We start from the raw sequence: 18,988 nt of genomic DNA, 5'->3' as shown, positions 1-18,988 counted from the left end.
ACTTGATCCACATGACTAAAAATGTATATTCAAGAATTTCTGATAACCCATTTCATATTTTCAGATTGAGAGAGAAATTATATATTTTACACAGTGTTCTAGACAAATGTGTCTCACACTCCAAAATATGAGATTGTTTAAAACAGGCATTCAATATCTATACCCGCTTATTCCAAATTAAGAATCCCGGGGAAGCTATCACAGCTACTACAGCGATCACTGGGCAAGAGGCTTGGTCCACTCTGGATGGGCTGCCAGTCTATTGCATGGCCACATATAGACAAATACTGTTCTGAACACTTCTATATGGAATACACGGGCACTATCCATCCACCCATTTTCTAGACCCGCTTACTCCAATTAAGAATCATGGGGGGTGACATGAGGAGAGGACATATCAAACATTAAAATACCACCTTTCACAGGAAGCACACAAATGTGGCGCGCTTCTTGTGAAAGAAAGCGCGCCATGAAAACCAGGAACTTCTTAGTCATCACTAAGAAGCATTGCGAAAACATCGCATCGCATTGCAGTGCACAAAAATCAAGCTTGCATGACGCTCCGCCGGGAGCGCGCACCGCCACTTGACATCAAAGTCACCGTGGTCAATGTTCAACTCAATACAACTTTCACCGTCACATGCTGTGATGTAGCGTTGCGGGTCCAGCAGAAACGGGACAGCAGGCCAAAACACCTCAATATGTTCTGATTATTGTACATTTTGATGTTTAAAAAAAAACATTTCTTACATTAGAAAACTTGCAATTAAAATCTTTTTTTTTTGCTTCTTATTTTATCTTTTTAACCTGTAGGTCCTCGAGATCATTGATGAAAAGGGCACTATAAATAAAATGTACTATTGTTATTTTTACTATTAAAATAGTTTTAAGTAAAAAAAAAAAAAAAAAGATTCTTTAGAAATCTTTGATGTTTATCTGTAAATTAAAACCATAACTTATCTGTTGCTGAGTCAGATGATTTCTTGATTAACATAAGAAACCTGTCATGATTGGGTCTGTGGGGCTTATTATGTGTTATGGTACATTTTCTCTGTTACTTTTGTGCTTGGTTTTTGGTGAAGGGATTTCTCTTGTCTGGTGTGAGTGCTTAGTGTTGGGCGTGTCTCCTCCTCCCTTCATGCTTGCTACGCTCCGTTCCTGAACCTTCCTCACAAACCTGTCTTGTATTTCCTCATTATCATTCCTCCTATTTATGCCACTTCCTTTTCCTCTTTCAGTTGTGAGATTGTTGTTCTTTGTGCCTCTTTCAAGCATTTGTCCTCAGAGTATCGTAGTCCTGTTTTTTGCTTAACCATGTATCGACCTGTCTGCCTGTTTTTGGGCCCTGTCTCTGCTTGATGCTTCAGCTACTGTTGCTATTTTTGGACTGCCTTTTTGTGCACTGAACCAGCTTGGTCTGACATTAAACTCTGTTAAGCGGACTCCTGAATCCTGCATTTGAGTCCAACCTCTTGGTGCCATCAAGCATGACAGAACCTTGGGCATTTATTTTTAGACAAATAAAATAGCATGAAAAGTAATGTTAGATTCATTCATTCATTCGTATCTACATTTCAAGCAGGAAAAATTACACCATAAAAAATAGAAATAATTATAAACAAAATGAGATGATGTAAGAATGACTGCAGTGTCTGTTAATTAGGATTTTTCAATGTGACATACACCTCATGATGAAATAATTTTTTAATTTAGTCATTTTAACATTTAATTACATCTTTGTACAACTTTTAATGTTGTAATCAGGACAGAGTAATTCCTAAAATATGAATTTGACTATTCTAGTGATCATGAATGCTTTGAAATGGTGCATAATAGGGGCAGGGCTTCTACCTATGCAAGTGTCTTTTTGACTGAACTCTGACTTCATGGACAAGTTTAATGATTCATGCATTTCATGTTAAAATATAAAAGGAATCAGCTTTTTCAAAGAATAAAATAGTTGCTGTTTAAAGAGCCATTGTTTTATTTTGATGCGTAGCAGCAGGTGTTGGTTTTCAGAGACGCCAGGTGAGTTGGACCCTCAAGACATTTAACCAGATGAAGGTCTCCTCTGCAGCTTTGACTTCTTGGTGGAGTTTTTGGAGAAACTTTCCTTACATTTGGAAGAGCAGAGATGTTCTCTTCTTCCTTCTGGGCTTCAGGCTTTGGTGTTCAGCTCCATCACTGGAACTCAAGTGCATCTGGATTTACAAGGTTCTCTACACAGCAAATGTTGAAATGGTCCTGATGTGGGCCAAGTGAAGAAATATATTTCTTAAAATATAAAGAAACATGAAACAGTGCCATTCTATTTTCTTTAAGGTCTGATTTAGTAAAGTAAAAAAAAAAAAAAAAAAAAAAAAATCTAAGTTATATAAAGTTGAGACTGTTCTTGTAGTCACAGCAGTAACAATTAAAAAAACTATTGTGCATATTTATTTGGTAAAAATAAATCAAATACTTTACAAAGATAAAACTTTCACTCTGCTCGACTGAATGACTGTTTCAGCATACTGCAGCTAAAGGATGAAGGCTAAGCTATCACTGCTGATAAAATCAGTGCTCAGTGCTACACTAACATCACATTTTATTTTCAGATTACTCACTCAACTCAGACAAATTTGCAGAAGCTCCACTGCTCAAACTGGGTGTGTGTGTATATATCCAAAAGTGAATAATTTTTAATTGAGTGCATCTGCTCGATCATACCTGCTGCTGTCTCTCTCTGCCGCTTCAGTGCCACTCGGCACTCAGTACGGAAAAAAAGGCTTCTCGCAGCAGGGCAATGTCCGTCACTTGTTCTTCTGCTTTTTGTTCCAAATGTTGTGGTTATAACTCACAGAATTTTTTCCTGTTGCAAATCCATGATGGCGATTGTCAGCGTTGTTCACCGGACGGTCAAAAAGCCAGATAGTCACCGTGGCTACAGTTACTACAAAAAACAAACAAACAAAAAAAAGCGCGAGCAAATGCAAGAAAATGATCGCGCTGTAGGCAAGGTGTAAAAGGCTCTTTAGAGATCCATGTTCAGCAAATTCTACATCTTAAACAAGGAAGGTGATTTAAAGTTAAGAGACCATTTAAAATGGAATTTTCTTTTAATAGAATAACCATAGCTGGGTTGAAGAGTAGCTTTTCCATTAACTGAATGGTTAATGGACAACCCACTCTACAAACTAGTCATCAGTGTCCTGCATGGAGACTGATCCTGGCTTCAGTACGTGAATGGGATTTTAACTTGTGCTGGATAAGAGCAAAAGTTTGTAGTACTGCTTAGCTGCCTGTTGTGTTTTAGATCTACAAAGAATTTTAATGTGATCAAACTCTTCTAATTCTAAATTCTCTTTTAGAAAGGGGATTCAATTTTATTTACCTTTTTAACAGTCTTGGTGCACTGCCAAGTACACGGTCAAAATACAGAGTAGATTTATTGCAAAACAGTTATTTGTAATGCAGAGATTTTTTTTTTGACAGACAGTTCAAGAGGCAAAGATGCATTAAGTAGACAGTTGTATAAGAACAGATATTCACATGGGCACTGAAATTATAATTGAAATAGTACTCCAGCAACAAATCTAGATCGTAGAATCTAAAATAACACAACTACTGGCATCGGTTATCAGCCTAAAAACATGTTGCTATTTATATCTATATTATCCACATGTCACACAGTTTGACAATGCATTAGTTAATTAAACACACACACACACACACACACACACACACACACGAATTCAGCCCTTTTGGCTTGATTTAGTATGACCTTTCAAAGTGAGATGAAGCTGGCTCACTGATCCACTTGGAATGCAAGTTGGGCATTGGATGATATTTCTTAGCCAACAATGCCTCAAGCTAAACTCACTTAAAATGTGATGTGTGTGTACATGTCCTTACCTCCCCAGCACTGCAGAACTTAAACAAGCTGAAAAAGTAATACTGGACATAATACGACCGTCGACCGACCATCAGAGGTTATATTTTTACCTGCATCAGTTTGTTGAGATGTGGCCCTTGGTATGAGTATAGCAGGGGTGTAACAGTACACATAGCTGTACCGAAGAATTTTGTAATGGGCATTTCTGTTCAGTATACATGTGTACTAGAGCCCTGTGTGTAGGGCTGCAGCTATCGATTATTTTAGTAATCGAGTATTCTATCAATTATTCTGGCGATTAATCGAGTATTTGGATAAAAAATGTATTTAATTTCATTAATTTACTTAAAGGAGACCTGCACTGAAAAAAATGCAGTCAGATTTTTTGAACAAAAAATGACTTACATTTACACATGAGATCCTTCTGAATGTAGTAAAGTAAATCTGCAAGCCCAGATCTGTCATTCAACGGAGAAATCTTCATTTGAAGATGACAAATTTACAGCTAACATTTAGCCCTCACTTTATAACACCGCATTTTCCCTGACCAACTATATCAAAGGACTAGATGATGTTAGTTCAGCTCATGTGCACAGCACAATGAGCGCTGACAAACTAGAGCTTACAGATCCTCCATTATCAATAATGTCCGGTGTTTGGGAACACTATGGTTGCTTAGTTAAGAATTATTATGATTAACGTAGACCGGTAGATCGCATGAAAGCAGGTAATGCAGCTTGCTCACTCATTTGAAACGGTGTCACCTGAATGGCAACAGCAGAGGTATAAGGCAAGGATGAGTTGCAGTGCAAGCACAGCTCCTTGTGACACTCAAAAGTTCATATCACTAGTAAATAAAATGTCAAATAAGCTGACTATTATAAATAAATTAAGAATTATGAAAATATTGATGTATTTTATTTTATTTTTGGTGACATATGCCAATCATAAACATGGGGAAATTAGCATGATTTCACCTGCCTCTGTTAAACTCTCAAAAACCTTAAGCTGTCAGAAATATGAATTTTGTGACATCACCTGAGGTCCTGCCTCTAAAATGAATGGGGGAAAACATAATTTTTATAGTGTGAAATCTGTGTTTTTGTGGACTTTGACACTGAATACAGTGAGGCAAATAAGTATGTGATCCACTGTCAATTTTTCAAGTTTTTCCACCTACAAGGAATGGAGAGGTCTGTAATTTTTAATCATAGGTACACTTCAACTGTGAGAGACAGACTCTAAATTCAGAAAAACACATTGTATGATTTTTCAATAATTAATTTGCATTTTATTGCTTGAAGTAAGTATTTGATCACCTACAAACCAACAAGAACTCTGGCTCTCACAGACCTGTTAGATTTTCTTTAAGAAGTCCTCCTATTCTGCACTCTTTATCTGTATTAACTGCACCTGTTTGAACTCGTTACCTGTATAAAAGACACCTGTCCACACAATCAATCAATCAATCACACTATAACCTATCCACCATGGTCAAGACCAAAGAGCTGTCTCAAGACACCAGAGACAAAACTGTAGACCTGCACAAGGCTGGAAACGGCTACAGGACAATAGTCAAGCAGCTTGGTGAAAAGGCAACAACTGTTGGTGTAATTATTAGAAAATTACCAAAACTGGCAAAACGTTCTTTCACCCCTAGAGTTTACAATCTAGACTGTCCTAATTCAGACTTGTTTCACTGAATTTATTTCAACAGAAAGAAATTAATTAGTCTTGCTTGTTTAACTTGCTGCCATTTTCAAGAAAATGTTAGATGAGTTATAAGTTGTTAGGCAGGACCGACAAAATCTCTCCCAAATTTATTGTGTAAACACAATCACACTGCTGGTAAGAAAAACAGTTGGTTAAGGTACAACTACATAAGAAGCTTTTGTTTATGGAGTTCAAACCAATGACAAGACTAGGAAGGAATGACATCACGTCTGTGATTTAATCAGAGCAGATCAGTTTAAAAGCAGGACCAGGAATCTGGACAGCATCTTCCTAAAGCCTCATCCTCAAGTGTCCTCAAGTCAATGAATATAGCTCTCCAGGACAATGATATACAAGAATGTGGCACTGCGGTTATTGTCCTCTATGGTAAACTAATAACAGTCTTTTTGTTTTAATCCAATACATATAAGTTGCAGCGTTCAGGTCTATTTAAAAAACAAACAAACTAAAAATACAACAACTATGAAGACACTGAATGGACAAACTGTAGCAAGAGATGAATAGAAGGTACTTGGATGCATTTAAAGGTAAAAAGATATTTGAGGTGCAAAACCTCTTAAAACAGCTATAATTAGAAAAGTGCATGTGTTTGCACTCAGTCTGCATCTAATGTGCTCATCTGCACAACAGGAGCAGTTTGGGGATTAAGGACCTTGCCATGGGGACCTTAGGCTTTGTTCTGACTGTTTAAATAAGATTTATAGCATATCTGATCTCACTAATTGACTGTCCACATTATATACAGCAAGTGACCAGATCTGATCTGTTCGCCCGTGTTGCAGTCCTCATCTGCTGTCTTATCTGCATTAGTTGCTATAGCAATGAATGTCACACACATGGAAATAGTCACATGACTGCTGTCCATTGGCCGCATGCTGTAACTAACCCCACACAGAGTTCTGTGACTCAGGATATGAATCATCAAAATGAAAAGGCTATAGTGAGTTCATATGCATTTCCATTTTTAGGTTTATAAATAAAAAAATGTTTGACAGGAGGTGTATTCTTGAGTGACTGGGGGGGGGGGAGCATGCATTTGTGCAAGCATACACGTACAATAAAATAAAAAAAAAGCCCAAACTGTAAAATTCACATTTAAAAATCTTATATACCCCATTAGTCAACTTAAGGGTCATTGGAGTCTAAAGTCCGTTCCAGTGGGTGCAAGATTGGGACATCCAAAAATGTTCACCAAAAAATGCAAAATGTGGAATAAAAAGCTTTCAAACAAAATGACTGGAGCAGCAGCTGAAACACTGTGCCTGGTGTAAATACACATATTTGTGACAATCCTGTACGTGCTGTGTGTTTGAGGTGTGAGGCCATATAGATGTAGCAAAACGCACCTACAATCCAGTCTGAGCATTCAGACAAAAACAGATTTGAGAAAGAAAAAAAAATGTAATTTGGGTCAGATTTGAAACCAGTTAGGGGAAAAAAGGGATTCCATGCGACTCAATAGTGCCTTGACACTTATATGAATTTGATCCCTACACTGCCACACAATTTGTCATGCATCCAACTTTGTCCCACTGGATGCCATACTGAATAAAATAATAATTTTGTAGCCAATGACACATTTGCTCTCAGAACTTGGCTGATGAAACCATTCTCTCATTGTTCCCAGAATCACAGAAAAATTATCTACAGCTGCAGGTTGTGTCGTGCGCCTTGTGCCGTGGAGAATGCATTTGGAATCTTGTTTCAAAGGTAATTATTTCTCATAAAATATTGTAATAGACTGGTTAAACAGTTGCATTTTCATTCTTTATGAGTTAGATAATGTATCTCTAAAGTTATGTTTAATTATAGATGTAACATCTTGTCATAATCTCAATTTCAAGATCAGATGCGCTGCACGCATTGACACACTGACATGCAGTGTTTTTGAATAGGTTACACAATGTGACTAGCTCACAAATTTAATGTATGCCGGACGTTTTGAACATTTTAACGTTTTCTTTGCGCACCGCGCACCGTTTACGACGCATTTACTCACTGGCCCGCAAGATTAAACGCCAGTGCGCAGATCAACTTTCAACATGGAATCAGATTCAAACCTGACATGCACATAAATGGGACTTTTTTTTACCGTCACTCAAAGCAAGGCTTTTGTGATTTTCTGGTTTGATGGGAATGCAGAGGATTCACTGGCCACAAGCAAACCTTTGTAACCTATAAACTTGAATCCATCACTGAAATTTGAATGGTCTATCATGCCACTTCTTTGTTTTCCTGCCCCTTATGCTGTTTTGTGTGTGTGTGTGTGTGGGGGGGGGGGGGGGGGGGGGGGGGGGGGGGGGGGGGGCTCCCCCCTTATCCTTATAAGGTCAAGAACCTTTACTGTTATGGGCCTGCATATCAACCTGATACGGCTTAAACTGAATTCGACAAAAGAAAGAAAAACAATTTTCAGTTTGGAAACTCTCCAACTGTTGTTGGCTGATAAAAGCAGACAAGGTTTCTGCAGAGGGTCTGTGGCTCAGAGTGGCCACATTATCACCCTCCCTCAGGCACATTCCAACAGCCTCCACCCACCTACCCAAAATAAACTGTACAGCCTTAACCCCTTCCTCCCCATCAAGATGCCCCCTCTTTTTTTCCTGGAAAAAATAAAACAGATCAAGCGCTAATATATCTATTATTACAAAGAAAATTTGTTAAACATGCTGTTGCTTAGCGTTATTACATATATATATTTTATTAATTTCTTTTTATTTAATGTGTGTGTATGTATGTGGAGTTGAATCGAAACAAGATATGTTTGTAGTGTAGACTGCCAGCTTTAATTCAAGGTATTTAACAAAAACATTCTATTAACCATTTAGGAATTACAGCAGCATAAGTAGCCAGAAGCCCAGATTTGATGACATTTCTTGCATAAAACATTTCTCTATCCCACTCCGCAGTCAAGCTGTAACTGGCATTACAACAGACAAAAGTTGCACTATGCAGTTTCCAATCACGGCCACAGAAGCCTATAACGTCTTCAGAGTCATCATATGTGTCTTGTTTGCTTCCGCTAGGCTTCTTGCACAGTCAATCAGTTTTTGAGAACTGCCTTCTCCAGACAGATTTACTGCAGAGTACAAAACGGACTGATTGTATTTTTTAAATGTCTGATGTAAATTAAGTCCAAGATATATTCAGTGACTTGGAAATGTTCATTATCCATCCCCTGACTTGTCTAAAGAAAACTGGCTATAAAAGTGATGATTTGTATTAACAATAATCCTTACATTTAGTTTGTCCAAGTACTTATGGGCTCTGAAAAAGGAGGAAATATGCACACAAATAACCATAATTCCTAAATGGTTAATGCCATATTTTCATTAAACTCCTTGATTTATTAAATCTGAAAGTCTACATGACAAATACATCTTGACTGCTTTATTTTAACTCCATTGTGACAGCAAATGAAAAATTACAAAAATTGTATTGATGACCAAATACTCATGGACAGTACCAGTCAAATGTTTCAGCACACTTTCCCTTTCAACTGAATGGGAAAGAGGTATGTATCATATAACGATAACCAAGGACGCATTTCCTTGAACACAATACATTTGTTTTAAATGATTCACTGCTCTATCATCATCTGATCCAAACTGAGAAATTCGAAAGAATTTTCAACATGCAAATTCAGTCCCTGCATTGGCATTATACACGAAGAAATCAATTATATTGCATCAAATATATATGACAGAAATGATTGATTCCAACATCAAAAACAGGTGGTCATTTTTAGTTATGCACTGCAGACACAAGACATTCACTTAGGATTAAGACTCGCAGTCGAGTGCTGCAATCATTACTAATGACTGTAATCATGCAGAGGTAATATTACCCCAGAGAGAATGATGTGCAAGACTAAAATACCAGATTCACAATATATAATTTACCAGTTCCATGAGACTGTGGGGAAAACTGGCTGCAAACAAATGTTTCCGTTGTCACTGTATTCAAATATCACGTTAAAAGACAAGTGTATACTGTAAAATCGAAAAGGCAGTCTGTTGAAAGTTAATATTACAGCAAGATGGGAGAAACTAAATGGCTATTTTAATTTAATTAGTCTCCTTTTGTTTAGAAATTCTTTCTCCTTAAGTAAAACAATCTGTGTATGAAGCGATCAATATTTGTGATTGGGTGGGGATTGGGTGAGCCAAACTATAATAATGAATGTGATTTTGGTTAAATTAATTTAGAGATGGGAATAGCAACTTTCATTGAGGATACAACACCATTTCATGAACACAGTAGTCATAACATGGTGATGAGTTTAAGAGCGTAAGCTGCAACCTTAAATTAAACATGCTACACCATTATGGTCATGAAGCACATTTCCTGGAGCTGATCTGGCATGGAAATGCACACGTACTGAAGACTCCAGCAAGTGGAAAAGGCCAAGGAGACACCTACATGTCACCTGGCTGCTGCAGATTAATGCCAACTGGCGGGAGGTGGGGATGGACTGGTTGTTTGCCTGGGTAGGAAGGACACGGGGCAGTTCCATGGATGCAGCAATGCATAGCATCAGTGCAAGCACCCCAGATCTGTTTTTAATCCATTTCCCCCCAATCAACTGTGAGGTTGATTGATTACGACAATGGAAAATAAAAATCTTGAATTTGTAATGTTAAATGAAAGACACTTTTGTGGTTGCTGGTGCTATCCTGCAGCACTCCAGCTAACATTCCTTCACCGGCGGATTGCTTTCTCACTGAACGTGAAGCACTGTGCATCCTTTTGATTAGGTAACCCTTCATAAGGTCCAATTTGGGAGTTAACATAGTAGCTTATCCTATTGCTGCTGTCTGCAATAATCATAGAGAGACTACATCAAGAGACATGTGTTTTTAGGACATTCTGTATATCTAAAATATTCATTTTCTATATCCGCTTACTCCAGTCAAGGATTAAAAGGGGGTGGGGGGGCTATCCCAGCAAACACAGGGCGAGGGGAGTGTTACATACTGGACAGGATGCCAGTCTATCGCAGGGCTATTTCTAAACATCTTCCTGATACAATGAGTTGTTTAAATCATAACTTGAATGTTAGCTTATTACTACTGGTATTCTGTCAGCCTGAGCACCCATATTACCCTTTCACAATAAAGCTCTGTCCTGGGTGTAGCTGCTATTAGGTTAAGTTAAAATGCTTTTATTGTGATGCACATTCTAGAGAATATGCATTATCAGCAGGAGCTGGGAGAGCTGTCAGCTGCTCACAGTATAGTGGTCATTAAAGCCTCGGTCCCACCGAATAATGAAGGCTGAAGAAGGAGCCACGCATGGGTGTGGTGTGATTATTTGAAGAATGACCCACGTTTTCATCTATCACGTATCCACTATGAAGGTGCCACTATGTGCCTCTCTGTACCCCGCATGTGCCACGTAGCAGCCTCTAGTGAGCCACGAGCACCTGTCATTACAGCCTCGAATGGCTCGCATCAGCCACACTAAGCCATTTATTTCTGCAAAATCACTCTTTTGTGCACGCGCTGCTGTTGTCCTTTCATGGACAGCCTTCTCTGTGCTCTTTCTGGCTTCCTTACCATCTGTGGCTTGCTGGCTTTATTTTTTCCCTGGCTTTAAAGTAGACCTGCATTGAAATAAATGTGGTCAGATTTCAGAAAGAAATAGCTGATATGTATTTACAAGACCCTTGTGAATGCAGTAAAGTAAATCTGTAAGCCCAAATTTGTAATTCAGCAGAGAAATCTTCATTTAAAATGACAAATTTGCAGCTAAAATTTAGCCCTCCGTGAAAACAGTTTGTACAGCCGTATCATTTCCATGACGTCAGGGACAAGACGACGCGCTCCCGCCTTCAGTCCAATCCCGCACTGAAACTGATTTTATCTGTTAGTAATGTTACTTATACACGTCCTGGTTTCATACTGTTGGAAAAGTACAGAGAAGGACAGAAAAAGACTTAGAAAAAGCTTATGATAGGGTGCCAAGAGAAGAGTTGTGGCATTGTATGAGGAAGTCTGGAGTGGCAGAGAAGTACGTTAGGGTAGTGCAGGACATGTACAAGAATAGTGTGACAGCGGTGAGATGCGCAATCGGAATGACAGACTCATTCAAGGTGGAGGTGGGATTACACCAAGGATCAGCTCTGAGTCCTTTCTTGTTTGCAGTGGTGATGGACAGGTTGACAGATGAGATCAGACAGGAGTCCCCATGGACTATGATGTTTGCAGATGACATTGTGATCTGTAGTGAGAGTAGAGAGCAAGTTGAGTCTAGTCTGGAGAAGTGGAGATATGCTTTGGAGAGAAGGGGAATGAAAGTCAGTGGAAGCAAGACTGAGTACATGTGTGTGAATGAGAGGGAGCCCAGTGGAATAGTGCAGTTACAAGGAGTAGAAGTGGTGAAAGTAGATGAGTTTAAATATTTGGGGTCAACTGTTCAAAGTAATGGAGAGTGTGGTAGAGAGGTGAAGAAGAGAGTGCAGGCAGGGTGGAGTGGGTAGAGAAAGGTGGCAGGAGTGATTGGTGACCGAAGAATATCAGCAAGAGTGAAGGGGAAAGTTTACAAAACAGTAGTGAGACCAGCTATGTTGTATGGTTTAGAGACAGTGGCACTGACAAAAAGACAGGAGGCAGAGCTGGAGGTGGCAGAGCTGAAGATGTTGAGATTCTCTTTGGGAGTGACAAGAATGGACAAGATTAGGAATGAACATATCAGAGGGACAGCTCAGGTGGGACAGTTTGGAGACAAAGTCAGAGAGGTGAGATTGAGATGGTTTGGACATGTGCAGAGGAGGGACCCAGGGTATATAGGGAGAAGGATGCTGAGGATGGAGCCACCAGGCAGGATGAGAAGAGGGAGACCAAAGAGGAGGTTCATGGATGTGCTGAGAGAGGACATGCAGGTGGTTGGTGTGACAGAGGAAGATACAGAGGACAGGGTGAGATGGAAACGACTGATCTGCTGTGGCGACCCCTAACGGGAACAGCCGAAAGACAAAGAAGAAGACACGTCCTGGTTTCAACATCCAAAAGTAAGCTGCAATGAATGTGAGATACAGATCTGTGTGCTCAGATCAGCAACGACATCGACAGCGGGCGGCGTTCTTCCTCTCCCGCTCTCTGCCTCCACTGCGCTTATTAAGTCTGCGGGCTCGTTAACGAGCTCGTTCACGGCCGACGCGGGCCACTCACACCGCCCGTGTCTGTTTTGAAGCCGGTGTTGTGCCAGATTCAGCGCACAACACCGGCATCACCTCTCTGTCTACTGAATGGAGCTGCGGCACACTTGGCACAAGTCCTGAGATTACGCTCGCTGTTTTAATGCGAAGCGGCCGGTACACCTGTTGCTGCAAGGACAGACTTCTTGCGGCAAAATCCACAGCACCGCACGTCTCGGCAATCGGAGACCCAGAGCTCCATGGACGCTGAGAGAAGTTTATATATTTTTAATGACTGGGATTCTTTGTGGGTCTCGCCTCCATATGCCGCGAAGGTACCGGAGGCGAAAGACAGATTTTCATTACGACACCACTCAATCAAACGGGCGTATGAAAAGTCCCCCAAAATAATTTTCAAGCACAAATAAAAGAAATGTGTACTCACCAAACGTGCCGCAAGACAATATAAAGTTTTAAAAAAGTAGATCCTTCCATATAAGACAAGAAAAAGGTGCAGATGCAAACTGACGTAAATCCACAAATTACAACTGGCGCAATGCATGCTGGGAGAGGGTCTTGTCCGTGACGTCTCGGCAGCGTCCATGATGAGAGGGACAATTTGCGGAGGGCTAAATGTTAGCTGTAAATTTGTCATTTTCAAATGAAGATTTCTCCGTTGAATGACAGATCTGGGCTTGCAGATTTACTTTACTACATTCAGAAGGATCTCGTGTAAATGTAAGTCATTTTTTGTTCAAAAAATCTGACTGCATTTTTTTTTCAATGCAGGTCTCCTTTAAGCACAATCATTTTTACAACATGAATCCACTTTAACTTTGTGTTCGTCCGTTTGTTTTTGCAAAAGCTCTCTTTTGCGCACGCGCTGCTGTTGTCCTTTCATGGACAGCCGCCTCTCTGCTCTTTCTAAGTGGCTTCCTTTCCATCCGTGGCTTGCTGGCTTTATTTTTTTCCCTGGCTTTAAACAATCATTTTTACAACGTGAATTCCCTTTTGACTGTGTTCGTCCGTTTATTTCTGCAAAAGCACTCTTTTGCGCGCGGCGCCGTTCTGCATACAGAATGAGGTGGCCATTTTATTATATACACCTGTGGATCATTTTCTATATATATATAATATATATATATATATATATAGGGGGTGGTGGTGAGTGGTTAATGCGCTTGGTTTCAGTTCGGAAGGTTCTGGGTTCAAATCCCACCCCTGCCACATTTCTCCATGTAATGTGGAGTTGCATCAGGAAGGGCATCCGGCGTAAAACCTGTGCCAAATCAACATGCAGATCCACCTTGGATTTACTGTGGCGACCCCGAGTGCAAACAAGGGAGCAGCCGAAGGGACTTACTTTTATATATATATTTCTTTATTTCTTCCGCAGCTTACAAGTCACCATGATACAACTTTTAACTTTGTGTTATGTCTTCAAAATCGCTCTTTTGCGCGCTCTCCACCTGTGTTGCCGCACAGCTCCTGCTATTAGCTGCTCCACTGGAGTTATCATCTTCCATGGCTTTAAACACACATCCACTTTCACGCAGTCACCCAAATTTTAAGTTTGTATTCGTCCAATATTGACTGAAATATCACTCTTTTGTGAGCTGGCGTTCTGCCTAAATGCTCGTTTGAAGCGTGACGATGAGTCACTGCCTCAGTGTGCACACACAGCGGAGCTCATGTGATCCATTAATTCCAGAAGTGATTAGAGGTATTTTCGGCATCCAAGTTTTGACAGAAAATGATTAATCTGCTACAAAATAATTATTTTATACAGAGACCAGCGCACAGAGAAAATAGCCTCTCAGGTCCTGCCTCAGTGCGTACACACAGCGGAGCTCATGTGATCCATTAACAAGATATTAAATTAACATACTTTTACATACAACAGATATCAACATACAGACATACTTTTACAGCTAGGAACTGTTTTATAAAGCTATAAAAAAACATTAAAAATAATTACCTTAAGCTGTTCAAAATACATCCCACATGGAGCAGGAAAGAGAGGAAAAAAAGTGTCCAGATGAAACAGTCTCTGTGATGCCAGAAGTGATTAGAAGTGTTTTCAACATCCAAGGTTTGGCAGAAAATGATTAATCCACTACAAAATATATAGAGTCCAGCGCACAGAGCAGGTGCAATTGTGTGCGCAAGAGGAGGAGCCGCTCCAAAAATAGCCTCTCAGGTCCTGCGAAGGTGCCAGGCGCACGGATAATGGACTTTTTGCAGACTCGGAAGCACCACGCAAATGCCTCTAAGTCGTCGCAGTAACTCGAACACAAACTGCGCCACGCTGTTGTTGCTAAATTTTGAACATCTTGAAATTAGCGTCACGCTCAGAGAGGAGCCTCGTTAACTGAAGATAATGCCTCTAAGAGCCACTCTGAGCCACTATAATGCCACGATAGCTCACGAAACAAAAAAAACAAAACAGGGTGCATGGCTCCTTCTTCACTCCTTCACTCAGTGGGAACAAGGCTTAACTCTCTAAAAACCTGCAGACAAACATCATTGGATATGACTACAATTCATAACCTGGTTCAATTCATTTGTATTCAGTAGATTACGTTGGAGCTCGTCTTCTACAGTCCACATGTGCAAATGGATAGAAAGAAGGATAAAGACAAGCCATTCCATTATTTGTCTTATCCATTCCATGGTGTGACTGAAAATAAACCTGTAAAAGTAGTACATCCTCATTTTGATTATGATGAATGTCAGATTTTCAGTCTGGCAAAAGCAGAGCTGTATGGCCTTTGCAGCTTGTTCCCCTGTGCTTAAAACATGAATGGAATTTATTTATTTATTTATTTTACATTAGATTTTGGTGTGAAAACTGCCTTTGAATTTCATCAACAACCAAATAAACAGGCATGCCTGTTAGTACACCATCTCAGATTGGAGGAACCTTCCACTGACAAAGTATAGGTCTTACAGTACATGGGTTTTAATCAAGAATTGACTAGGTAAGGCTATTTTAACAGTTAAGATACTGGCTGTCTTGATTACATAACCGACCACACCACTAAATCCATGAGTGGGTGAGACACTGCTGGCTGACATGCCATGATAAAAATGTACTTGAACACATAACTAATAACATATCTGACATTTGAAAACCACCAACTGTTGAAGGTCATGCACACTAAGCTTTTATGGGGTGGGGTGACTGCTTAAAGAACAAGAATATAGGTTTACAAGAACTTCTACTGCATACACTCTAATTACAAAAACAGGTCTTAAATACACATCTATGATTATCTCAAATTGAACCACATGTAGACAGAGTGCTATGTTCACTTATCTCAACTCCAGCATAAAGAATGTTAATAATTTCACCCAACACTTCTCCAAACCAATAAATCGCCTTGAAGCTACAAGACAAACTGCTCCTCATCAAAAAACGTTTTTATGGTCATGAATACTGCTACACATAAGAAAGTCTGTACTTTCAACAGAAACTTTAGGCCTCGTCTTCAACTCCTGCAAACAAGCCAGCATCAGTGTTACTGCCCGTTTCCAGCCAAACTGTAATTTTTACATTCAGCATCCATATCCTCTAAATCTTGATACTGTGTGTGTGTGTGTGTGTGTGTGTGTGTGTGTGTGTGTGTGTGTGTGTGTGTGTGTGTGTGTGTGTGTGTGTGTGTGTGTGTGTGTGTGTGTGTGTGTTGGTCTAACAATGAGTGGTCAGGTGCAGAGCTGCTGCACTTATACTGTTCATCACCAGAATCCAATATCCATCCACCCATTTTCTCTACCCGGTTACTCCAAATAAGGGTCAAGGGAGGCCAGAGCCTATTCCAGCAGTCATAGGGCGTGGGGGGTACACTCTGGACAGAACGTCAGTCTGTCACAGGGTGGTGCCAATAAATATAAAATAATAATAATAATAATAATATTAATAATAAGATACTCAATCAGATTCTGTAACCTGTGGTAAAAGTAGCACTGTAGAATACTGTGAAAGTTTTAGACATGTTTAAAAAAAAAAAAATTGTGACAACAGGATAAATTGTGATTGTAGTGGAGATCAGAGGAACTCGAGCAAAACGAAGGTAAAGGAGGACAAATGGGTACAATATGCAGAAAACAGGACCCATCCTTCTCTGAACAAAGCCTTGTTCTGATGCTATTCCTCATCCTCAACATGAAACCCATGAAAAGCATGTCTTGCTCTTCAATAGAAGACATTCTGAGCTGTATACAGAGGTATTTTAGCATTTTGGAAGAGTGTGGGGGGGAAAAAAACAGATACAAAAAGGGGAGTGGCGAAGAAAAACAATAATCAGAATGAAAATCATATGTACTTTGGTGTATTCAGCAATAAATCAGTTTCAGCTGTAACATCAATTTTACCTACAAAAAAAAAAGGGTCCAATCACCTCCCTTTTTTACGGAAGCATATTGCATTTACTTGATAAATTTATTTTTGGTTTGTTTTTCGGAGTAATTATTTCTGTTTTTCTGAGTAATTTATTTTTTGTCTGTTTTTTGGAATAATAATTTCTGTTTTTCTGAGTAATTTATTTTTTGGTTTGTTTCCTGAGTTTTTTTTTTTTGGACTATTTTTTCTGTTTTTTTTTTTGTTTGTTTGTTTGTTTGTTTTTTTTTACTATTTCTTGAGTCACCATGTAGCCAGCCTGAATGCATTTCAAATGCATCATCCTGTATCTATGGAGCATACCATATCTGTCCAAACTGATCCTGGAGAAAAAACTGCTATGTCTAGCAGATCTGAATGGGCTTTCCTTCTGAACAGCCGCAAAGTCCTCAGGTGCCTGCATAGAGTCGACAAACTAATGATAATACCATCTATATGACTTAAAGACAGGATAATCTCCCAGTGTCTTAAACCCAGATCAAAGTAAAACTTGATTAAACTGAACAATGTTATGTTTGTTACCAAATCGAGCTCTCAATGAATGAATGCTTCAAATGCTCTCTAAACTCAGAAAAAAATTGGTCCAAAAAAAAGAAGAAAAAAAATAATTCAGAAAATCCGGAAAAAAATTATTTTGAAAAACCAACCATAAAAATAAATCACTCTGAAAAACAGAAAAACTCAATAAAACAGAAATAATTATTCCAAAAAACAGCCAAAAAATAAATTACTCAGAAAAACAGAAATAATTGTTCAGAAAAACAGACAAAAATAATTACTCAGAAAAACACAAATAATTACTCTGAAAAACAAACCAAAAAATACATTTATCAAGTGAATGCAATAAGCTTCTGTACCTTTTAAACTGAGATCAAAAAAAAAAAAAAAAAAAAAAACCACATTGGGAGACTGCTCCTTAAACTTGTCTAAAGAATGAGACACTCACATGCACCTTATAAAAGCAGGTTCACACCACAAATACACACAAATTATCTGCACATATCACCACTTGTCTGTAATGAGGTTATAAAGCAAACTTGTAAAATTAAAATAATAATTATAATGATATAGGCCATTACATTGAAAAAAGTCAAACCCTCATTTCCCCTTTTAAGTTGTATTTTTGATGACATTTGCTACAAGTTTCCAATTTAAATAAATTGAACATTTTTGTTTATTCAATCCCTCTGTCTCTTATTTTATTGACAACAGCTCTTCATAGCAAAGTAGCTGTTGCAGACTTGAATATCTTTTCCTGAACAGGCCACCTCTTGCCTCTTCCATAACATCACATCCAACCAACAAGCATATTTACAGTACAAACTCCAGCTTGTAAAGTTGTAAAATAACCCCACTCCCACACAGCGTCACTCAGTCTCATTTCACAGTCTGAGCTCTGACAGAATTATGTATGTGTGTGTGTCAGGCTACAACAGTTACCAAACATGTATCTCGCCATGCAGTTAAATCCATCTTTTGTTGCACTGTATTTACACACAAGAACATTTTACACATGTAATCTATAGTTTAAAACCTAATCTTAAAGATAACCAACATTTGGCCAGTGACTTGTTGTGTTAAATACTCACCCTACTCTGACTACCCAACATGCATCTGAGAAAGTGAATTATGGTGCTGAAGCGAACAGTTTGAGCTAATTTCTCTACTGGCAGTGATGCAATGATTTTCAACTCCTAAAATAAGAAACAAACAGTAAAGAATGCAACCATAATGTGTAGTGCAAGGCCTGTGTGTACATATCACAGATGTGGCATTTGTGCTTCACCATGCTAAACAATCATTTCAAAAGTGCCGTGTATGACCGTGTGTTGCTTTAAAGGGT

General features: G+C 39.1%; 1 protein-coding gene across 2 annotated transcripts in view; it reads right to left on the bottom strand.

The window, feature by feature from the left end:
* The window catches only part of arid3a (AT rich interactive domain 3A (BRIGHT-like)), a 135,771-nt gene that overhangs the window by 60,451 nt on the left and 56,332 nt on the right, over nucleotides 1-18,988 (bottom strand). The window lies entirely within an intron of this gene.

The sequence above is a fragment of the Thalassophryne amazonica genome, chromosome 10, assembly GCF_902500255.1.
Source record: "Thalassophryne amazonica chromosome 10, fThaAma1.1, whole genome shotgun sequence".
NCBI classification, from domain to species: Eukaryota; Metazoa; Chordata; class Actinopteri; order Batrachoidiformes; family Batrachoididae; genus Thalassophryne; species Thalassophryne amazonica.
The sequence above is the reverse complement of the archived record's forward strand: the minus strand, read 5'-3'. Positions and strand labels throughout refer to the sequence as shown.